Source organism: Vanacampus margaritifer, chromosome 1, assembly GCF_051991255.1.
Source record: "Vanacampus margaritifer isolate UIUO_Vmar chromosome 1, RoL_Vmar_1.0, whole genome shotgun sequence".
Lineage (NCBI taxonomy): Eukaryota > Metazoa > Chordata > Actinopteri > Syngnathiformes > Syngnathidae > Vanacampus > Vanacampus margaritifer.
The window spans coordinates 35,173,069-35,198,391 of record NC_135432.1 but is presented as its reverse complement, the minus strand read 5'-3'; the positions used below and the strand labels follow the sequence as shown (position 1 = coordinate 35,198,391).

At 40.1% G+C, this 25,323-nt stretch overlaps 2 long non-coding RNA genes across 2 annotated transcripts; both read left to right on the top strand.

The window, feature by feature from the left end:
* The first annotated feature begins 915 nt into the window (after positions 1-915).
* Positions 916-7,576, top strand: LOC144038594 (uncharacterized). The gene is made up of 2 exons (XR_013289252.1): positions 916-1,708; positions 6,286-7,576. It is a non-coding gene; the product is annotated as an uncharacterized LOC144038594 (long non-coding RNA).
* Positions 7,577-13,661: 6,085 nt separating this feature from the next.
* Positions 13,662-18,308, top strand: LOC144039542 (uncharacterized). Its single transcript, XR_013289479.1, has 2 exons — positions 13,662-17,987; positions 18,060-18,308. It is a non-coding gene; the product is annotated as an uncharacterized LOC144039542 (long non-coding RNA).
* Positions 18,309-25,323: the final 7,015 nt, after the last annotated feature.

The window sequence follows — 25,323 nt, the reverse complement described above, 5'->3', positions numbered from 1 at the left end:
GTTAGTAAACACTACTGTCTGCTATCAAGGATATGGAATAAATGCTCAAAGGGCTTGCCATACACACAACCCCTTTGCCATTCTCACAAAGCTGGTGCACCTAAATCCAATTTGTGCATGTCTTTGGCAGACAGCTTTCAATCATCCTCAGCAAATCTGTGTCGCAGGCGCTTTCTTGCTATTTGCAAAGAAATATGAAGTGTGCAATTTGTATAAGCAATGCATGCTATAGAGGACTGTGGCTGTTTTTGCGCTATGGTGTCACACTGTTGAATTTTGATTTTTTTGCTTTGTGTTCCGGTGATGACTGAAGACATTTAATATTTTCAATTTGATGTTTTACTGTTTTTGAATTTACTTATAGGCATATCAATGTGATATAAGCATGAGTGTTTAAAAGAATACAGTGGAGTAATGATTTTGTGAACTTTATTTGATCTTTGTACCCTCAAATGCTGTTGGAGGGGCAATGTGCATGATGTGTCAGAGTCTTTTGGCATTAGAGACTAAAAGTCTGGGGTTAGATCCTAATTGCATTTCTCCCCCAGTCAAGAAGGGGAACTGTATGTAAATGTCTGTTTACTAATAACATCACGTCTGTTTGCTAATAACATCACACATTTGGGCACTAGGAGATGACATGTCTGCCCTTTGTTCAATCAAGAGCCAGGAGGAGGAACCTTTTATCTTTTTTGTATAAATGAGTCGATGTTCATACAATTGTCACACACTTGGAATCATCACGTTGCATTCTGATGTGATATTCTGACTGTGTCTTTAGAGGCCTCTAAATAAATTCTTGCAGGAAAACTTCTTCATCAGATCCTGAATACAATTATTTGGACACGCAAAGATTACACTTAAAATAGTAATCAAAATATTCCTTCAAAATGGTGACGCCGACGTGGACTTATTGAGACGTTTTTCAACAGCTGTGATTGATCCTGAACACCGGATTTCTAAAGCGCAAAAATATTAACAAGGTGAGTGGACATTTTATCCACGTAGAGAAATTCTGGTTGTTTGGGATCAATACAGTTGCATTTCGTCTGTGCTAAGTTGTATTTGGGATCTGTGAACAAGTTAGGGGGGTTGTAGTAGTATTTCTTACGGTGGGACGGAAAGTCCTCGATTTTGAAAATTACTACGACATTGAACCATGCATGGGAGTTTTTTCCGCGGTGGAATAGGTTGTGTTTTTATTTCTTCGTATGAATAAGCCGTCAGTATATAAGATACTGGGAGTGCGGAGTGGATTAGCCGCCTGTGTGGTAACAAGGTGTGTGCTGTGTGGAGTTATTGAACCGAGGGACATAATTCCTCGGTGAGTGTCTGTTGTGTTAAATCAGAAGCCGGGAAAATATTAAGTCGCGCATGGAAATGCCCCGTGTTTACGGAAGTGACGTCAAGTCGAAGCGCTTCGCCGTTTAAAACGGCATGTGACATTGAGTACCACGGGGGATTGGCTGTTGGGTTGATTGTAGTTGTGTTATTAGCCGCTAAGTGTTGATCACACTTAAGTGAGTGCTGTTGTGTGTTGTGTTTTAAGCGGCCTGTGTTGATCACACAAGGCGTCTGCTGTGTTGAACACCCGTATATTAACGGTGTGTGGTGTAATATTAGCCGTCCGTACATTGTTACGTTCGAGAGCTGTGTGGTTTAAGCCGCCCGTGAAGATCCGGATATATTTGTTGAAGTCGCGCAAAAGGTATTTAATATCTGTTTCGTTTTCGTCTTGTTTGTGTTTGTCTGAAAAAAAAAATATATATATATTTTTTTTTGGGGGGGATTAATGAGAATACTTTTGATCTGTTATATCGTAGTATAATAAGTGAGACGTCACTGACTTTATAAATATTAAAAACGACTAATTACTACATATTATGGACGAAAAAATTGACCGTAACTAAGGAGGTTTGCATAGACTTCCGGTCGAGAGTCAGAATTGGTCGCTAAGCGAACAGTGAGTTCATGATGCTGGACGCATTTCCACCACAGCGTCAACGTAAGTATGAAACTCTTTTAAATGTATGAATGCGCACGAATTGTGATAGTGGTTGGTTCTCACCGTTGTAAAGTGTGGTGTGTTTGTGGAATTTGATTGTGTAAACAGCGCCAGACGCTGATTACCTCCGTGAAAAACACTTCTATAAGTTTCTTCGAATGGAAGAAAAGTTAGACGTGTGGGGTCGTGAGCCAAATGTTGGTTTGTGCTAGAATGTTAGCGTTGGATAGCTCTGTGAAAGTTGCGCAAATGACGATGTTAAGTGATTTTGAGAATGAGGAAACTGATGCTAAGCTAGCGGCTCTGACAGCGTACGAGGTTTGCGCAGGAGATGAGTTTTTGGTAAGATGCTACCGTGCGAATCTGTTTTTAAGGCTAAGGATGAGTTAGCTGCGGGCAGCCGCATCTGTTAAGAAATTGGAACATAAATTGGATGAAGTGTTGACTGTGAAAGATGACCCGGGGGGAAAATTTGAACCAAGCGAGAGCTCTTGGCTTAGAAATGAATTGTTGAGTGAACGCGTTTGTTTGTTTGTTAAGCTCCATGGTGTGTTGTGGCCACGCGGTTTTTCGTTGGTTGTCTTACAATGTGCGCGACGTGTCTGTGTCGCAGCCGTAACGTTGCGATGGATTGTGCGCGAATAAGTCGACATTTGAGCTATAAGTACGTGGTGAAGTTATTATTAGACGAATAAACGGTGTATTTTACAAATGAGTGCGCACTTCGGAGAGGTTTGTGTTCGTCTGTGGTTCAACAACTGAGACGCCACTGAATTAAGTTGAGGAGTGTGTGTTGTGTGAGTGTTTGTTGAAACTATGAATATGTGAAGCATGTGTGAATTGTGAGTTTAAAGGGGGGATTTGATTTCTTCTTGTTTTTGTGTTTTTTCTCCTCAATGCCTTTATGACAAGGGAGAGGAAACTGAAGTTACAGTAAGTGAAAGAAGGACTGAGTTTGTTGGAAGGTAGGTATTTTGTGTCTCCAAAAATGAGCGAGATAAGATAGGATGTATATGAATGGCGTTTTGTAGGAAAGAAAGAAAAGATGGGTGGAAAGTAATTTTTTCCCTCCAAAATTCTTTGTCCTCAAAAAAGGGTGAAAAAGAATGGTAAGCAGGAAATCTGCATATTTTGAAAGTAGGGGAGAATTCTGCCTTTGTCTGTGACAATTTTTAAAGCTCTTCCCCCCACGCTTGATTAGGGACTAAAGGTCTGTGAGGATGGGGGCCGTGAGCTGCTGTTTTAAGAAGGTGGTGATTTGTACTGTTGTCTGTTAAAATTAAATTAAACTAAATAAAAAGGAAAGGGGGTGTGATAAGTTTAGTCCTCTCTTCCATTGTCTCCATTTGGGAGACTTGTAGTCTGTTGTGTGTGAATAGCAGGGGTCTTCTGATGCTAATCTGTTAAAATCAAATTGGTCCTGCTATGCGGAAGGATATAGAGGTCTAGGTGTTAACTACAGGCCACTATCATATTATTTTTAAAATCAGATCTGTGTTTTTATAGTTGAATGAGTAATAAAACCAAATTTTAATATAGTTGAATAAGTAATAAAACCAAATTTTAATTGAAATAGACTTTTCATTTTTGATTTTATATTTCCCCTGCATCTCTGATAACTTATTCGTAAGTGTGAAAATGATTTAACCTTTGTCTTTATCTGAGTCCCATTCTAGAAGTCTGGAAAGGACTTCCATCCAAGTGGCCAGGGTGACAGCTGTCACATTTTCTTAAATTTGAGGTAACACGTAATGAAGATGTCTATGGTAGACATATGCGTAAATATGGTACTACTACTAGCTATAGTGTAGTGATCAACTTCAAATAAAACCACAAAATAAATAAATGAATAAATTAGGGGTTTGGAAAACAAAATATTTTGGGGAAATTTTTTATTTTATTTTTTCTTGGAAATTAAATGACAACAAGCAGTGTTCTCTTGCTGTGATCTCATCTCCCTCTGTCTGTTCCGAGTGTATAAATGTTTCAGGCAGGTTCAATCTTTGACTGAAAGGTGTTTCACTTGGGTGACTCTACCAAAAAGTGCTGGAAATGGAATGAACAGCATTCTCCTGCTATGCTTGATGTTCAGAGTGGACGGCGAACTGAACAATGGTCACTTTCGGGGGGGAAGTGACCACACGGACTGCAAAAAGGATGGTACACTGTAAATCCGCTCGTCCTGTGACTGTTCAATGACTCTTATGCATTGTTTGAGCATAATGTCCAGCAACTTTTTGAGCCGACAGGATAATCATCGATTCTGCCATGATGAACTTTTCCTGAGAACTCCAGTACACAAAGCCCAGTGCCTGCTTTGAACTTTGCCCTGCATAAACTGCTATCGACAAGGACAGGAAGGAATATGAATTCCAGTTGTGGACTCAAAGTTCTGGAATCATCTGAGTTTGGTGCCTGAGGTCGTATGTTGTATTCTGTTTGTAGACATTTGCACTCTGTACTATGTCAGAAAGGAGATGTGATCTATAGCAACGCAGTTTCGGAAATTGAGAACAGCTTATGTGAATTAGGGTAGTACAAAATTCATTCTAATCCTTAAATACTATATTTTCCGTTGTTTGATGCTTGTTGAATTTGGCCTTCTAGTTTTTTTTCCCATTTCTCTTTTATAACTTTGGCTTCTCAGAGTGGACTCAGATATGGAACACTTACGCCGAAGTTGCTGGTTAAATTTTTAATTTTCGATTTAGGTCGCAGCACTGATTTTAATTGGGTCATGATCTGCAAAGTTGCCTGCTGTGTTTTACAAGCCCCCACTACTCTGTAGAAGAGGTGAGGTTAGTTAGCATCTTAAGAATACTTTTTGGTTGGTTTAAAGTAGGGATTTTGTTTTGTTTTTCTGATTATAACTCGTTTCTTTTACTAGTTGAGATGGCAGATATTTGGAAGATTTGTGACCTGCAATAGATTAATGGGGTTGTTTAAAAAAAAAAAAAAAGATTTTCTTCTTTTCCTGACCCTAAAAGTCCTCCGCTGCAGTATCTTAATTTACATCTGCTTAAGTTGGTTGTTTTTCTAATCTACAGGATTCAAATTTACATTACAAACTCTTGCCTCAAAGACTTTTGTTTTTATGGCTCCTGGCTAGCTCAGCTGGAGATCTTTTTATAGTTCTGGTGTTGGCCAAATTGTCACAATTTGGTTGTTTTTTAATCTACAGGACACAAGGTGTCTGTTTTTCCTCTTTGAAGCAGCAATTTGGAAGCGGCTGCAGTTTTCACATTCAGGTCTGAAATGATCAAAATTGATCTTTATCAGATGGGGGAATGATTGGTCTGTCTGAGTTTGTTGAAAAGGAAGTCTGATGTGAGAATGATTGGTCTGTCTGATGTGAGAATGACTGGTCTGTCTGTGTATCAAAAGGAAGTCTGATGTGAGAATGAAGTTTGGTGTGAGGAATTTACAGGCAGCGAATGGGGAGGATTTGACTTGGAGGAAAAGTAAGTTCTACAAAGATGACAAAAGACGACCCTTATAGCAGAAATACGGTAAGTATGTTCCATCTCAGAAACGATTGAAAAGTATAATTTCTAGAGCCCATGGAATATGCCATTTAGGTGTGGAAGGAACATTGACACACCTGGGTGACATTTTTTCATGAGACAAGTTGTTAAAAATGAACTGCAGTGTTTATTTAAGGTATAAGTATAAATCTCTTCTCAGACTGTTCATGGCCCGGCCGGACATGAATAGTTCTGAGTTAAGATGATGTTGTTTTTAAATGATTTACACTGCTATAATAAGAAACCAGCGTTAAAAATACAGAAATTTGATGTACGACAAAGAGCACATTTATGCTAAAATCTACAACAGTAAATATCATGGTAAAATATTTGATTAATCATTATCTACCATCATGAGGGTTTCCTAGGATGATTGGATCGGACGAACCCACTTGAAAAAACAAAACTTCATAAGATATAGAAAAGGCATTGAGATTAAAACATATTAGATTTAGTATATTATCTCTGATCTCAAGGACATTAAAGAAAAATAGAAATATTAAACAATTGGCCTCATAAAGTTTCAATGGCAACAAGACTTTCATTATTATGCCATTGAATGTACAAATGTCATTACACGGATTCTGTTTGAATGCCACAACAAAAATAACTTTTTCCGTGTCCAACAGCATGTTTCAGGACCTACAGAACTTAAACAATTAACATTTGCTAAAAAATACCAGGTGCTCTTTTCAAAGTAAAGAATGAAGACTATGTATGTTATGAGTGACTAAATGAAAATGATTTTGCACACAGATTGGTTTGCTGATCATAATGGTGGGGGCCACATCCACCACGTGAGCCAAGAGGTCCCAGGCTCATCAAATCACATCAATTGAAACCGACTGAGGGGGATGACTAAGCTGCTGATTTGCGTCCACACCAATTGGAGCCATCTAACGGATCCCACCACACCCGGTTCCAGTGTCTACCTGACAAGCTGCCCAAGGACGCAGAGGAAAGAAGATTCATTGGAGTGCCTTTTCCCTGGGCACGGATTGACACAGTTGGAAAAGCTGATCAAGTGTCAATCTGCTGTTTGAAAGGGGGAAATCACTCAAATCCCCTTTTCATCAATTCACAAGGATTGAGTCACACTGGGAATGAAGTCCCGTGACCTTTCCTGCGATCTCTGGCAGTGAGCCAGGGTTCGGAAAGAGGCTGACAAACGCCTCTTCTTAAAAAAATTTTTTTGACCAACTGTCGAACGCACTTTTCATTCAACAAGACCTTCATCAGGAGATGGCTTCGAGGGACGGACACATCTGCTATTGCGTCGTGACACTTAACCACATCACATAGGGTTATGCCTCACATTTATTATGACCCTTCCACTGAATTTTTTAATGAATCAAACTGAATTTTGACTGCTAAGCCCCTCTATCTTTCTCTCTCTCACCTGCTATTCTTATTTTCTGAACTCCACACATAAACATTGCTTCATTTTGCGACGATCAAGATCCGCGCTGGACTTTCTCTCTAGACTATTGTGGGATTAAATGTCCGGTTTTTGAACTTATAGAAGTTCAATGGTAGGACTGAAGACATTTAATATTTTCAATTTGATGTTTTACTGTTTTTGAATTTACTTATAGGCATATCAATGTGATATAAGCATGAGTGTTTAAAAGAATACAGTGGAGTAATGATTTTGTGAACTTTATTTGATCTTTGTACCCTCAAATGCTGTTGGAGGGGCAATGTGCATGATGTGTCAGAGTCTTTTGGCATTAGAGACTAAAAGTCTGGGGTTAGATCCTAATTGCATTTCTCCCCCAGTCAAGAAGGGGAACTGTATGTAAATGTCTGTTTACTAATAACATCACGTCTGTTTGCTAATAACATCACACATTTGGGCACTAGGAGATGACATGTCTGCCCTTTGTTCAATCAAGAGCCAGGAGGAGGAACCTTTTATCTTTTTTGTATAAATGAGTCGATGTTCATACAATTGTCACACACTTGGAATCATCACGTTGCATTCTGATGTGATATTCTGACTGTGTCTTTAGAGGCCTCTAAATAAATTCTTGCAGGAAAACTTCTTCATCAGATCCTGAATACAATTATTTGGACACGCAAAGATTACACTTAAAATAGTAATCAAAATATTCCTTCATGACATAATGCAAAGAATTGACTTACTTGATGCAGTGAAATATCAAGTTGACATTGATGTGTATAAGCTGGGTTTACATGGAGCCATGCATTACGATGAGAATAAATCTGAACGGCCAAACGGAATGAAAATGCTCCAGGGATATATTTGTTTGTTTGTACAGTTCGGCCCAGAAATATTTGGACAGTGACACAATTTTCATGATTTGGGCTCTGCATGCCACCACATTGGATTCAAACAGAAACAACTACAAAGGAATTTAAGTTCAGACTTTAAGCTTTAATTCAAGGGGTTGAACAGAAATGTATGATTAAGTATGTAGGAATTGTAGCTGTTTTTATGCAAATGCTCCTTATTTCAGTGGCTCAAATAAACATAACGTAGAGTAAAATGGTACTTTTCAATAATTCGTTGAGAATCCTTTGCAGGCAATGACTGCCTGAAGTCTGGAACCCATGGACATCACCAAAACCTGTTAAGTTTTGTCTTGAGCAAGTTAAATGTATGCTCATTGGGTAGAGATCTGGTGATTGACCAGTTATTGCAGAATATTACACTTATTTGCTTAAAAAAACTCCTGGGTTGGTTTTGCAGTATGTTTTGGATCATTGTCTATCTGTACTGTGAAGCACCGTTCAATCAACTTTGCTGCATTTGGCTGAATCAGAGCAGAAATTAAATCCCTAGACATTTCAGAATGTATCCGGCTGCTTCTGCCTTTTGCCACATCATCAATAAACACAAGTGACGCAGTACTATTGAAAGCTATGCATGCCCATGCCATCACACTAACACCACCATGTTTTACAGAAGATGTGATGTGCTTTGGATCATAACCTGTTCCAATTATTCTCCAAATTTTATTCTTCTCATTATTCTGGTACAGGTTGATCTTAGTCTCATCCTTTCAAAGAGTGCTGTTCCAAAACTGGGCTGGCTTCGTCAGGTGTTTTATTTTTTATTGAGTTTATTCTGGCCTTTCTATTTTTGAGGCTGATTAATGGTTTGCACCTTGTGGTGAATCCTTTGTATTTACTCTCATGACGCCTTCTCTTTATGATAGACTTAGATACTACCTGGAGAGTGTTCTTCACTTGAGTGGATCTTGTGAAGTGGGTTTTCTTCACCATGGAAAAGATTCTGCAATCATCCACCCCTGTTGTCTTCCGTGGATGTCCAGGCCTTTATGAGCTGCTCTACAAGCTCACCAGTGCACTCTGTCTTTCTCACAATGTACCAAACTGTTGATTTGGCCACTCTTAACATTTCTGCTCTCTGATGGTTTTCTTCTTTTTTGTCAGCCTCAGGGTCATCTGTTTCACCCCCGTTGCAAGCTCCTTTGACAGCATGCTGTGTGTTCACAGTAACAGCTTCCAAATGCAAACGCTACACCTAGAATCAACTCCAGACCTTTTAACTGCGTAATTGATGACAGGTTTATGAGGGAAGAGTCCATGCAGCCTTTTTTTTTTTTTGCAGCCTTCAATTGTCCAGTTACTTTTGCTCCCTTGAAAAAGAGACTATTACATATTAAAGTGCTGTAATTTCTAAACCCTTGCTCCAATTTGGATGTGAATGCTCTCAAATTAAAGCTGAGAGTCTGCACTTTAATTATACATTGAATATGTGAATGTGTATCATCAATATGTTTTTGTCAACAGCTAAAATAACAAAACTTGTGTCACTGTCCAAAGATTTTTGGGCCTTACTGTATAATCTATGTTACGGCCTCTTTGGTTCAATAAATAACCACAACATATAAAGGACGCCAGACAACAATGAGTGAGATAAAGAAAACCACAAGCTTTATTTAGCACAATCAAAAAGAAGTTTAAACGTAAAAACAAAAGGACTGACCAAAATGAAAATAAGTAGGGCCAACACTTGACCAACCCAGTTGAAGGCTGTCAGATCCAGTGTTGTCCCCCTAACCTAGAAAAAGACAAAATACAAAATCAGTTAAAGTACCACACCCACCGAAGTGGGGCAATTTTTTTTCTCCGCATTTGACCCTTCTCTGAGGGAGCGATGAGCAGCAGCTGGAGCCGTGCTCAGGAATCATTTGGTGATCTATTCCCCAATTCCAACCCTTAATGCTGAGTGTCAAGCAGGGAGGCAAATGGGTCCCATTTTTAGTCTTTGGTATGACCCAGCCAGGATTGAAACTACAACCTCCCAGTCTCAGGGCGGACATTTGACCACAAGGCCGCTGAGCTGGTTAATCAACAAAGGAACAACGAATGAATGGGGCTACCGGCGGTCACCAGCCCAATCTAAAACTAGGAAAGCACACCAGCATGCTACTCATGACCAGAGGTGGGCAGCTGTTGGAAAAGAGAAAAGACAAAAGGTTAAATAATGCAAAAACAGGCAACCTCACCATTGACAATAAGCCATGTTGTGTCAAAAGGAAAAAATGCACCTCACTTTCTCACCACTCCACTATGTATCCCCCTAATAATGACTAATTGCTACGAGGAGTTATAGCCAAAAGAAAACGAAAGCACCTAATGGCGGCCAGAGGGAATGCAGGCTGATCATCAAGGCCACCCGTAACAGTAGTATTTATTTTTCATTACTTATTTCACTGTTTATAAAAATAAAATGTAAATTGAAAAATTTGATCACCAAAAAAAAAAGATGTTGACGAATATCATCTAGCAACCTTGGAGGCAGTGTTTTTAAAAATATTAGTCACTTGCACTTGAAAGGAAAGGCAGCTCTAGGAAGGTGTCAAGGATATAATAGCAATAAATTAGTTTTACACGTTTGAATACATGATAGTGTTAGATTACGTGTTTTTGTAATCTTTTGCGTGTTCAAATAAATCAGAGTTGAGATCTCATGAAGAGGGTCCTTGCAAGGTTTTTTAATCAGAAAGTTTCTGATGACACAAAGGAATTTCACCAAGCCATGTTTCTGTCCAAATGTGTGTCCTCTCTCTCGGACACGGGACTTTTATTAGAAAAAACAATGTTTCCCAGGAAAACGCCTCTCCCCTCCCTTTAAGTACAAAAATAAGATTACTTTCTCCCAGTATGCTAGCTCGTCCTTGAACTTTCAAAAAACGGATTTCTAACGAACAGAAACTAGACTTCTTAGATAAATAAAATAAACTTATTAACTTTCTCATTTCTGGGAAAAGAGAACAGATAACAAAGAGGACAAAAGCATTACTCATCAAGCTATATTGAGTTAACATAGTTATATCTACATCTACACAGCTATAACTAAATTCAAAACAGTTAAAATATAAAATAAAATGTTAAAATGTCAACAATAGCACCACACGCTTTAAATGATACAGGCAATAATAATAATACTGCTATTGGCTGGCAACCAGTTCAGGGTGTACCCCGCCTACTGCCCAAAGCCAACTGGGATAGGCTCCAGCGCCCCCTGCAACCCTTGTGAGGAAAAGCGGTTAAAAAAATGGATGGATGGATGGATAATAATAATAATAATAATAATAATAATAATAATACTGTTCTCATCTACTCATACTTTCTTGTTTTTCTCCTGATAATCTCTTCTTCCATGACTGTTCCACATGTCAATGCCCCCTTTTTTCAGACGGTTTGGTAATAAATCTGTGATCATCATACCAAACTGCCATTTCAGTTTTAATCTTGTGCAAACACAAGAGAGCACAGTTTGGGAATCCCTAGACAATTTGGCAAAAAAAAAAAAAAAGAGTCACAGCCCCCTCAGAAAGCCGAAAAGGGTTCAAATTTAGGCGAAATTGGACAAAATCTGCTCCTCCCTATGTTTGTTTTCACTGTCCTCATTCTGTTTTCCACAGCTTGTCCATCTCGGTACAGGCTGCTGCTGCTCTTAGTAATCACATTGGTTTGCTGTCATTATTTACTGTCAAAAAGTTGACAGAATGTTGTCTTGATGCTAAAAATATCACATGGACGACATTTGTATGCGGATTAGTCTTTGACATAGCCACACTCATCTTTACACTAAGAGCACATTGGTCCTTTGCCCACCTGTAACATCTCCTAAATGTGTGCTTTTTGGGTCAGTGTTTGTCTGCATGTTAGAGAATTAAAGAGTCATCACTCTTAATTTCCCCAAACTGGGGCAAGCCGTATTATGTAAAGCTCTGAATTATAAATCAAATCTTCATTCCACACGGTTTTGGGCCAAAGGAGTGTGGTAAAAGAAGAAAAGGATTTACACTGACTTTTCTCTTCTATCTGTTTTCACCCTGCACATATGCACTGTCTATTTGCATATGTATAAACTCAATAAGAACACACATACATGCATGCTTGAGCTGACAGATGGGAAGCACCAGATGATGAGCATCACCCGATTTGTCGTTGGAACCACTGCTGACACCATTTAAGCTGAGAGAACACTCAGGCTTACATTAGCACCCTAAATGTCTCCTGTGTGTGCGTGCGTGCGTGCATACACGAGAACGAGACCGAGAGAGGGGAAAAAAAGCCTACATGATGCAATATATTACCAAGAGAATCAACTGCCGGTTGATTTAGAGAGCGTAACCTGTAGAATGCAAGTTCACAACCACTGGGTATCATTGTAAACATAAATAATGGATACATTACTAAATTAATGGGTTTCTCGTCATATGATCATTTTAAAAAAAGGAAGTACTTGTGCTCAGAAAAATGCAATCTCATCCAAATGCATAATAAAGTATTCACTTTATATACATATATATACACATATACATATATATACACGTATACATATATACATATATATAAACACAAATACATTTTTGTAGACATAAAGTGATAAGGCAGCCTATTTAAGGTAAACTAAAAGTAAATCGTTCAGATATAGCAAATACTAATGTTTTGGAGGTGAAATCAGAATGTCAGCGGTTGCTGATGCTGCTGTGCACTCGAGTTGATGGCATAATAATTGGCAGGTGCATTGTGGAGTTTAAAATGTTACTGTTAAAGCTTGCATGCATGCTCAACCAAGTTTAAAGTTAATCTGCTGCATTTATCTACTTATGTCTACTAATAAACTGGGTTTATTAAAAATAAATAAATAATTAGCACACTGAGGGACAAATTGATTAAAGGCTTGCGTGTCTTTTGCATGGTGCTAACCCTGTAAAAATGGAGCAAACAGGTAGTGTCTAATTCACAAAGCATGCGCAGATGGTAGAATGTGTCATTAACTGCACTGTTACTACGGTGAGCCTGTATTATTTGTGTATAGTTAAATGAGGTGATAATATACATATCGCTGGCATAGGTTGAAACCTCATCTCACAATTTAGTAAAATTTATATTGTTTCCATAAATCTATACTATTGGTCATTCCACGCGCATGGGGGTTATTTTCTAAATTGTTGAAAATGGCTTACTCTCTTTGAGATTGCAATGTTAATGGTTGAATAAACATTCCATTTTTGGGATCGCCTGAAAAATAACAATTTTGAGGGTTCAGCCCTACACTAGAAATATATTTAGTGGATAAATTGCCCACCATTATACAAATGACTGAGCCTCATTGATAAACGTCTAATTCACTAACACAAAAAGGACCTTTCCAGGGTTCCGGCTGACGTGATCCTCATGTATAAAAGGGGATCGTAGCCGCAACCGAGTCTCTTTGACCTTCTCGCGTGGTCACTCACGGCGTTTACCGCCGTTCTTCGTCGTCGTTGCTGGTGGCTGGTTCCGCCCCCCTTGGTTGCGACGGCTTGTGTATTTGGACTTTTGGAATTTATGTATAGACGTTGGAGCTCCCCTTTCATCTTTACATGATCTCCGCTCCTCATCGCTGAGTGCGGCTTCAAGTTTGTCAGTATGCCTGGTGGACGTCAGCCACTGTTGACGTCTTGCCTGCGGTTATTTTGACTTGTTTTGAATACAACCCGCTACTATTTCGTATCCTTTCCTAGCTTGTATTGCCTCGAAACTTAGGCGGCTCCGTCCGTGGGTCGCCAGCCGCCTTGATGCTGTTTGATGGCTTTGATATTGTCTGTTATAACTTCTGCTAGTTTATGACATCACAGACGTTCACTTATGTGTTGCTGTGAGCACTTGTGAATTTCATTGTTCCGTTGGTGAAGAGGCCGGTTTTTCGCCTCCTCTCCCACACGAAGATAGCAGACTGTTGACTTGCGCACTCATTGTGCGTCGATTGGTGGCTGCTATGGACGACGACGCTTGCCGGAAGCACTGTGGCGGCTTTTTCTTGCCCGAAGACTGCTGTTTCGACTGCCACACTCTGGTGAACACAACTGATGTTGCGCCTCACCAGGACGCAGCGGCTCTCCAGGGACGGTCATCGTCGACGGTGGCAATCGGTCCACCACCCTCGCGGGGGTCGGGCAAAACGCAAGTCTGTTGAGCCGTTCGCAGGCGAGTGTTATGGCACTACAGGCAGTGGTGTTGCTCTATGCATTGGTGGACATGCCAGATGCAACACTCCAATTGCCCTCCCAAGCAGACGACGTCACCGGGAATTCCCGTCTCCATCCAGGATTCTGAGGCATGTTCGGGTATGGACTGTTTCCACTGCCCCCGTCTTCTCCTACTTCTGAACGATTTTCAGCTGGAGCGGAATTGGTGCGCACTGTTATGTTTAGCACGTTCCGATGTTTTAAGTTGGATATGACTGGCTTTTCTCAGCCTCCTATTGAGTGAGACCTCTCTCTGATGGACTACTCAACCGAGTCTTTTTGCATCCCGGAATTTCGTCTTTTTTAACAGACCTTCATTCCTGCTGGTCTAATTCTAGTGTTTATCCTCGGCTCCCGGCGTAAATAGCGACCTACCTCACCAAGTCCGCTATCGAAGCAGTTGATCCTTTGGCTCATCCAGGGGATTCTATTCCCCCTGCTTCCTCATTCCAAAAAAGACAGGCTATCTTAGATCTTAGAGGTCTCAACCTTTACCTCAGGGTGTTGCCCTTCCGTATGCTAACTACGTCGGCCGTGTTGAGGACGATCGCCTGAGGGGAATGGTTCACAGCAATCGATCTGAAGGACACTTACTTCCCCGTCCCTATTGCTCTTCAGCACAGGAAGTTTCTCTGCTTTGCCTACAGGGGTCGCCACTGGCAGTTCAGAGTACTCCCATTTGGGCTGTCACTCTCTCCGAGTGTTCACACGTGTAGTGAAGGCGGCACTCGCACCCCTGCAGTCGAGGGACATAAAGGTTCCCCCTTACTTGGACGACTGGCTGATATGCGCTCCGTCCAAGGATCAGGCAATCCGAGAAACGTCTACGCTTCTACAGCAGGTGTCACGACTTGGGCTCAAGGTCAACCTTTTGAAGTCCTATCTTGTTCCCTCTCAGCAGACTCTGTTCATTTGAATGTCATTGGACACCACCTCCATGACTGCTCGGCCATCCCCACGGTGGGTTGACGATGGGCTCTCATGTGTGTCTCATCTCTCTCTTCCCTGCCAATGGGATGCTGCCTTATGTCCTTTTTCTGCGTTTGCTGGGCAAGTTAACGTCCCTGACAGCACTTGTGCAATTGGGCCTGCTGTCACTTCCGGCTCAACCCGCTGCTGGACAGTCGGTTCTTGGGTGCTCTCGCATCTTGGGGTCGCCGGTCTGTTCAATCAGCGGGAGTCCTGTTGGGGGTGGTACCTACACGTTACAAAGTTGCCACCACCGATACCAGCCTGAGTGGATGGTGTGCAGTTTGGCAACACAGGACAGCTCAAGGCCTGTGGTCTGCAGGGGACAGATCGCTGCACATAAATGTGCTGGAGCTGCGGGCTGTGCATCTAGCCCTGATTTCTTTTCTGCCCTTGGTGGCAGGGCGCCATGTCCTGGCACGATCGGACAACACCTCTACTGTGTATCACATCAATCATCAGGGCGGGACAAGGTCCGCCCAGCTGCTACGGGCCTCATGGAGGCTTTCAGATGGGCCGCTCCCGTCTTGCCAGTCTGCGGGCCATGTTTCTCCCGGGCATTGCCAACCAGTCGGCGGATTCCCTCTCCCGCCGTCGTCCGCCTCAGGGGGATTGGCATCTTCACCCGGAGGCAATGATGTCATCTACTGGTGGTTGGGCATCAGTAAAGTTGTTTCCAAGTTTGACATTTATAGTGGAGCATAATCAGATTCTCCTTCATCTAGCCCTGCTAAAAAAAAAAAAAAAAGACAAATATACTTATGGTAGGGATTAATGAGACTGTAAATTTACACATAGCAAACACAATAATCTGTTGCACCACTCATTGTTCACCCCTGACTCCTACTTTGATGGTGACAGAAAATAATAATAATTTACGATGTTGTCAAAATTAATCGAAAGGACTTGAAACTCAAGGTGTAGGACTTGTGAATCTACTTGAGACTTGTCAGTCTTGATTCGGGACTTGACTCGGGACTTGTCAGTCTTGACTTGGCACTTGAGGGCAAAGACTTGAGACTAGTGATTTGCAAAATAACGACTTACCCCCACCTCTGCAACACCTGCCATTATTTGCTATGATCTATTTAAAAAAACTGGTTGATCATTGATTGATTTAATGCATGGGTGCCCAAGTCCGGTTCTCGAGAATCCCTATCCAACCTATTTTCCGTGTTTTGCCCCACGAACACACCTGATTTACAATCAGGATCGTTATCAGATCGTTATCTACAATTTATCTTTATGCAATTTATCTTTATGCAATTTCTAAAAGAGTCTGTCCAAAGTATTTTTAGTTCAAAACAACAACACTTTGACGTTTTTGTGCTGGAAACATTAATAAAGAATGAAGACGGGTAAAGCTTGGATGAGAGTGTGTGTGTCTAGAGGTCAACAGTTGAAGGGGAACTGAGTGAGCAGGTGAGCATGAAGGCAAGTGAGATGACACAAACATTTCTTTGCAGCTTATCCTCAAGCAAGCCCATTGCAAAGTCACATTACAGCCTGTATAGAAATCTTACTTTCCCACACTTACCCATTGCCACTTGAGTTTTAAGCCCATTGGTTATACTGAAGATTATAGTTCACATGAAGTGCTTGAGGTGTGCAGTTCTAGCTTTGAGTCTCAATGATCACTTAATTGCATCTTTGGGAAAATGGGAAACGTACGTAAGCTGACCGTGGACAAACATTTGAAGAGGAATAAAGGAATTTTGTCCTCTTTGCGTGTTCCAAAAATGAGGATAGGTTTAATGCAAGAAAAATACACCTTTGCAAAAATCTCTGGAGACAGATAACAGCTTCCGATTACATCACTTAAAGAACGTGGGATTTCAGAGCGTCAAATGTGCTCTTCTACGTGTACAATAGCTTCTTATAGTTAAAAAGACCTCCTCCTTTTCATTTGTAGACTAAACATACTCTCTGGTACTTTTCCGTGAGCAGATGGCGTAAACAAGGTCAGGTTGATGTTTTTGAGACAGAATGTGTTATATAGTTGAAGGATTTTCCCATAGCAAAATCTCACAAACAAGTTGAACCAAATTTACGGTGGCCGTGACTGATGAAGAAAGTAAAGAGTGTGTGTGTGTGTGTTATTTCAAAGCAAATTTTGTTTTCAAGACCGAAATGAGCGTGTACAAAGCGCTGAGAAGGAACTTTTTTAGACTAAATAATATGACCCAGTTTAGGTCAGATTATACCGAGATCAACACCTTCTGCTCTACTAAGGACACAAAACATCTCGACAAGAATAAAATAAAGAATTGGAATGTTAATAATGTGTAACAATGGTTGATATATGAAATTAGGTATTAAAAATGTTATATCTTTCAGTCCGCCCTTTGGGCTTATTTAAAATGAAGCCCAATAACTAAATATTTAAACATTTTTACCAAAGGATTCCAGCAGGATTTTCATCATCGCAATGGCAGGTGCAACATAGGAAGAGGAAAAATGAAAACATTCTTTTTAGCAGGAGAGGAGGTCAGTCATATGTCAAAACAATGTGATTCATTAAAAGATTTTTTGTTTTTGTTTTTTTGTGGGGGTTTTTTCCAGTAAAATAAGCATATCATATATGAAAACAGTGTGTTGTGATTATGTTCAAAATTTGTGTTGGGGGATCCCAGAAATAGCAAATTGGCATGACAGTCAGTATGAGAAAGAGTGTCATTATGTACGTGCAATTGGAGACGCGATTGAAGACTTGTTGTCGTTTGGGCTAGGGAAGGTTTTGTTGACGTTTGTCAGTTCTGTTTTCGTTCTTGCGTTTTTTTTTTTTTAACCGAGTCCTTCAGCTTTGCGATTGGCTGGCAACCTCTTCAGGTTGTACTCCGCCTACTGCCCGAAGCCAGTTGGGATAGGCTCCAGTACCCTCACAATCCTTGTGAGGACAAGTGGTCAAGGGAATGGATGGATGGATCCTTCAGCCCACATCTACTGCCAGAGATGATCACCGGGCCCAAGGTGTGACTCATTCTTTGTGGAACGCCCCGGAAAAGGGACACATTCCTCCTCTCTCCATTGGGTAATCCTCAGGTCGTCTGGTGGGAACTGGAAGCAGTTGAATGGCCTCTCAGCTGGCACGTCTGGTCACTCAGTTGGCTCCCGCTGGTGGCTGGCTCCTGAAGGTGGGGGTTGAGTAGAAGGCGGACCTCCGGCTGGTCTAATAGGCAAGATGTGGAACCAGGTGCCCCGTGGACTGGACTAGATTGACCTTTTCATCACCTCATCTGGGTGCAAAATATTTTCATTTAGTCACTAATAAACATTTATTCACATCCCTTCTTTTTGAAAGAGCATTTTGGTAGTGTTATTAGTTAGGAGTTAGTAAATGTTAGTAAAGTTCTGTAGGCCTGTCTTGTGGGAAAAAATCTGTTGTGATATTCAATTAGGATCCAGCCTTTGGCTGACTTTCATGACCTGAGCACATTCTTAAATGCAAAAAATTCAAATCTTTAGCCAGTTCAAATCTGACGAGGCCAATTTTGTTTACAGAATGTAATAATTATTGGAATGTTTTATTATAATATTTAATGTTATAGATATAGCATGGATGTGCTTCCGGCCATTAAATAAATGCAACTTTCGTCAACAAATAAAATCAAAAAATAACATCTAACCCCAGGGCCCCAGGGAAAAATAGAAATAGAAATGGAACATATTCACCTTATTTTCGCCGTCTCTGCCAAAACTTACTCCTTCTCCATGGTCAAGGAAATCCCCAATTGTCCTCCTGTAAAATTCATTCTCACGGACTATCTATAATTATCGCATTAAGATTAACTTTTAATTTTAAATTTATTTATTTAACATGGACTGTTTGTGTCCTTTGCGACGATATACCCAGACCGACCAATAATTCCCCCATCTGAAAAAGATCGCTTTAGTGAATTTTTCAGACTAATATATAAAGTTTTGCAGTAAATAAATTTTGCTTGCTTTTTGTTTAGAAAGAGGGGAAAATTTTACATTTAACCAGTAAATTCGACCATGCGTCCCAAGCAACTATTTAAATTTCAAAAGAGAATTCGGGAAAACACTAGAAGACCAAACTTAACAAAAGTAAAATATAATAATTAAGATTGAAATAAATTGTATCTTATCTGTATTCATATTAGCTGTTTTCAATTTCTGAAACCGCACGAAATTTACCTGTATTATCTTTTGTACTATAAAAATATTATAGCTTATGCCAAAGAATTTCAGTTTTCAGCCAATCCATCAAATATTATTAATACATAAAGTTGCCCTTAGTTTTAATGTTACCATTAAGCTTGCTAGTCTCCCTTGTTGATGTTTGTCCAAAAAGCTGACTGTTTTAAAATAGACAGAGATAAACAAATCAGATCAAATCAAAATAGACATCAGACGTTTTTAAAATGTAATAAATCTGTGTGTATATAGTGTTGTCAATCAGTTCGTTATATTTACGAAATGTTTTGCTGTAAATGTTATCACCTTATATCTGTCAAAAATAGAGTGCAGTGTAAACAGTCAGTATTACATCATATGGTCTGGTATCACTAACCAAAACATGCACATGAGACAAATGGTGCATTTCGCCAAGCCGATTTATACTGCGCTAAGGCTTCTATTGTGAAAGGGGCTAGAAAATAACGTATGTATACTTATCATCTGAGTATTTGGGGGCAGATTCTCTCATTCACACTTAAAGGGACAGTCAGTGATCCCTAGCGTCATCTAGTGGTGAATTAGTAATTCATTCATTTTAAAAAACGACTGTTTATGTCAATAGCATAAAAAATGTATCGCATAAACATATACTTTTTTAAATACATAATCGTAGGTCTAGTTTAAGTGTTGCCAGTGTTACTCTATAGTCTCTACCTAGCTCTGTCGTCTCTATAGCTGTGTAGTCTTACCGATTAAAATGTCCTGTCTTTATCTGTCTCTAATATTTGTTTACTACATCCCCTATATGCTTAAACAATAAACATAGGATATACATAAAATAAAATGTGATAATGAGCAGTAGCTGGTGCTTTTGTGTCACACATTCTCACACAGTTAACTGTGTGTGTGTTAATTGACAGCTACCCATCTACCTTTTCCATTAGCGAGAGTATTAAACAAAACAGACACCGTAATGGCATCAAAAAGTTATCTCAGCGGCGCAGGAGAACAGAAGAAAAAAAAACTGAAGAAGAAAAATGGTCAAAAGAGAAAGGTAAAAAAGGCAAAACTTATTTTATTTTTAGCACATTTGTTTATTTATTTTGCTTGCCAGCTCGCTAGCCTCAGGCATTTATTTATTGATGTTAACCTTCCCTTGGCCAGCCCCTAGTTCAACTGGTATATGTAAATAATTGTAGAAAATGCTTAAAAGTGACAAATTTGCAATTGTGTACAAGCTTTAAAGAGACACTGTACATCACAATTTTTTATATAAAAATATTAATTTTAATATTCTCTACCGCAATATTACTGTAATTTCACTCAGGGTCTATTTGTTTGATAACCCTTGCCATTTGCCCAAAACACTCAAAAGCTGTTTTATTTATTGACGTAAAGAGGACTGTCAACTTAAGATGTTTCATTTTAACTGTAGTCTGTTTTGCTTAATAAATAGGGCCGGGTTTAAAAAAAATCAAATAATTGCTATTGAATCGATTATCCCATAAATTCATAAAATAATGAAATTAAATTTAAAGGCCTTTTTTTTTATCTTAGGATTTTCTTGAAATCTGCTGTACACATACATTTAATTATATTGTCTTACACTTATGAAAGACCTGACTTATATATTCACAATTATTGAATTTGAATCATGAAAATATTTTATCCTTATCTTTATCTTAATATCTCATCCTTGCTGATGTCAATGTTTGTGTAACACTTAAGTGATTATAACATGTATGGTGTTACTTTAATTAATATACTATTTAATTCATCCGCAAAATATTATTTGAAATTTAATGTTTGTGGAGTTCTTATGTCCATGTTTTTATGTTCATGTCCTTAATAGTTAAGAAGAATGAATGTTCCATAATTAATCAATTTCGATTTAATTGAAGTGAATCGAATCGAACTGAACTCTTGTGAATCAAAATTTAATTGATTGAGGAAATTTGAATCGATTCCCAGCCCTATCATAAAGTCAAATAAATTGTGGTATTTTAACAGACCATCTAAAGGGTTTAGGAATCTCTTCATTGTAGTTTGGCAAACTAGGGGCCCCCAAGCAGCATCTTGCCTAGGGAACCCCTGAAGCTAGAAATGGCCCTGTTTGGTCGGCATGATGCAGCCGTCACCAGGGGGGCACGGAAGCAGATAATTGAATCCAAACGTGCAATATGGGTGTTCTTTGTACAGCTTTCTGATTGTGCAAGAGGAAAGATGCTTGTCTCTGGGAGAATATGTGCACCGCTACATTTGACAGGGAACACCCTCATTTATTTTTTTATTTTTTGGGAGGGCTCATAGTTATTCATTCAGCAGCTGTAGTGGCTAAGTTTGTCTTTGACATTTGAAGTGTTTGACGCGCTTGATCGCTTTGGTGGAAAAACAAATCTCTTATTGTGTTGCCTTCAAGATTATTATTTTCTCACTTTAACAAGCTTCTTGTGCTACAATGTACATTCAAATCTTTCCAATAATAAATACAATGTGCCCCACTCCTAGCGACCTTAACAGCGGTCTAAAAACTAGATTGCTCCAAGTCTAATGACACACCTGTGACTGATGAGCACCTTTTGGCTTAAATAGGCTTAAGTAGGAAACAAGGGTGACACCTAACAGCCATCTTGGTGACCCACATGCCACAACACGAAATGGCTCCTACAGCAGCCTTCCTGAGTTAACATGTCATTATCATCGCTCTACTTTTTTTCTTTCTTGCGTGCATGCGTGTCCGTGCATGAGGGTGAGTTCTTTAATTAACCTGAAACCTGTTATAAATCCCAGACCCTTCACCTTAACCGGATACTTCAGAGTCTCGCCAGAATCGTGAAGTTGTCAGGAGACCAGAGGAAGCACAATCAAAGGAAAGAAAGATAAAACCAAGTGAAATCCAGCAACAACCAAACACCACCTACCACCCACAGTTACAAAACCAGAATATTTCACCAACCCCAGAAAACATCAAACCCCAGAAAACAACAAATTCCAACAGATAAGGGAGACCTCAAGAGACCAGAGGAAAGACTAAAGGAAGGAAGGATAGATGAAGTAGAGCATAGGTGTCCAGTCCTCAAGGGCCGCAGTCTTGCAGGTTTTGGGGGTTTCCCTCTTCCAACACAAGCTGATTCCAATCAGCAGGATCGTTATCAGGCTTGTGCAGAGCTTGCTGATGAGCTGATCATATATCAGCTGTGTTGAAGAAAGGAAACATCCAAAACCTGCAGGACTCCGGCCCTCGAGGACCAGCGTTTGACACCTATGAAGTAGAGTGCGATCCACAAACACCAGCCTCCACTGATATAGCGACCAATGGGAAAAGCAGATTCTGTTTGAGTTTCAGCCCCGACAAGGCAGGCCAAGTTAGTTGAAGTGATACTTCTCTGTGAAACCATCAATACACAGGGCTCTACTTTCAGAGTGAACGTGTGTTTGCTGTAAAAATTGGCACATCTTGGTTATCATGCCAGGACAAGTCTAGTTGACCATGTTTGGAAATTTGGCAGGCCGTGCTGCCCCATGCTGGGTTTTCTGGCAGCCCGAGGGAGTTTCCCTCTACATGCCTGCACACGTGACAATTTGGTGACTGAAAGCAGACACACTTAAATCCAGCTTTGAGCAAGTTCGCACTTCGCAGCAGTGATCAGTGATCGCTCTGCCAACTTTGCTGTAGTGTACATTAGCCACCCGTGGAGGTGTGCTTGTAGCTCCTTATAAATGTATTTTGCGCCCTCCGATCTTTTGCATGGACTCCAGCGAGTCTATTTCTGCTTCTGAAATGTCAAAGACTGTACACCTATCGCACAATGATTTTAAAGGGAAGGAAAGGAGTCTTTGCATTGTCCAGGAAATAAATCAGCTGTGTTCACACCCACAATGGCGCAACCGCCTCTTTTGAGATGTGCCCGTCCACGAAAATATCATTAGATAGAAAATTCTACCCGCATGCAGTTAGGCTGTGCTTTGTGCTAGACTTGAAATGGGCATTAAAATAGGTCTTAGAGAATCATCACTAAATTGGGAAGAACACAAGAGGCACTTATTCTTAAAGAAGGCTTGTCTACTTGTAATCCACAGCCACATGCCAAGAGTAAAAAACTGAAAATGCTAGATGTGTTTCATTGTTATTCATTTTCTTTACTGTGTTGTATTTCTCAATTTTGTTTAATTAGTTGGCAGGTTACACTGTATGACGTCTTGTGACAAGACTCTTGTCTCTTGCATATTGGGGCAAGAACATAAAGCTGATTGAAAATGTTGCGATAGATAGATAGATGGATAGATAAATTTCAGTTTTTTTATTATTATTTTGTATACAAAGAATTTATTTCAGTCATTTGTAAAAAGACAATATAAAACAATATTCTTCATCGTTGAATGAAATCGAGCAGAAAGAAGACAAGTCTTACTAAGGTTCAAACCACTCAAGCAGCACATCAACGTTTATAGTCAGCCAATATTCGGGTTAAAGTCAGAATTACGATTTGTGAAACAATCAAGGTAAAACGTTTACATGCGTGGCGGTCTGGCGGACCAAGTTACTCTCGTTTTGGTCATGTGTGTTCTCTTGGAATATCCCATTCGGACCGCAACGCGTAGACAACATAATTACATGCAGTAAATAATGTCATTTCCGCATTTAACTACGTTCAATAAAAGACATTATATTTATGTCACTCACCACGCTAAATAAAGTAGTCAGTTTCCTCCTCACTCCAGAAGTGTAGTTCTTTGCTGCGAGCGTCATGTTAGTTGACACCGGCTTGAGTATTTCTGATGTGTTACACACCAGAAGCACGGAGTTATATACTTGTATATATGTGTATATAGGCACACACATTTTCACAAGCATTTTTGCTGTAGAAACACAAACGTGAAAATGCCGCGAATGTATTCAAGCGAGGCTTCTTTATGCTACGTTCACACCAAACTGAAAATATCGCAACGCTACGCTGGTTTTCGCACAAGTTTGTTTGACACGATTGGCTGTCGCTGACGCGATGGCGCCAAATGTTAAATCAAGCCAACGGCGATGAAATGGGCGAAGTAGCGAAATCCTCGCCGGAAACGTGCCAAACGTGCCAACCGGCATGCAATCGTGAAGTCCATTGACTACAACGCAATCACACCGCCGGAAACACCTTCCCCGCTGTTTGTGTGAATGTTGCATTATGGAGTGCTCCGTAGCTACGGATACAAGCCTAGAGATGGGAATCGAAATCCGGTTCTTGTTGAGAACCGGCTCCCAGTGTTTCGATTTCGATTGGTTCCGTGTGGGATGACATCAATGCGCTCGCGCGACATTTCTGTTCACACCGAGCAACAAACATGGCACTACGCTCGAAAGTTTGCTGACATCTTCCAAGAAAAGTTTGCAACTAAGGGAGGAAACACTACCACTATGCAAACGCATTTGCACACACAGCATGCGATGACTGTCTGTCGTGTTTGTGAGCGCTCCGGAGTCAACACAGAAGCAACGGCAGCAATGCAAGCGTTCTCTCCTATAAACACGCCAGGTACGGGTAGTAATATATTGGCAGTTTGCCTTTTTGTGAAACGTGCCTTTAGTAACTGCTAATGTTAAAGCCTAAATGACGCCAGCTTGCGAGGGTAAATGCTGCGGACCGCGAGTGTTGTGTTCTTTTTTTTCCCATCAGGGTTCATTCAAGGTTGCAAAACGTGCAAAGATGTACAGAACGAACCATGACTTAAAAGCAACACTCGCTACTTCCACACGACCACACTGACTCTGCTCATGGGAGTCACACACCAGTCTACTGGCTGTGTCTGTTTTGATTGAGACAGGGAGGAGGAGTTGTTTTTGAGTGCTCAGAGTTCATCTTAGTGTTGAAATGTTACTGGAGTTGGACATTATTGTCACAAAATAATCTAGGTTATAGTTTGTAAATTTCTACAGAGAATGATTAAAACATTTTTTTTGTTGTGTTTGTTTTAAAATCTTTTTTTTTCTTTTTTTCTGGGGACCCCATGGCACCCCACTGAGTCCTCGATGTGGACCTTCACCTTCATTGTTGTTTACAGACTCAACTAAGACATAAAAAAGTGGATGCTAATCTATGTTTATTCATCCCCCCCCCCCAAAAAAAAATCAACAAAGAATCGAATCGTTAAACAGAATCAACTTTGAACCATGTAACAG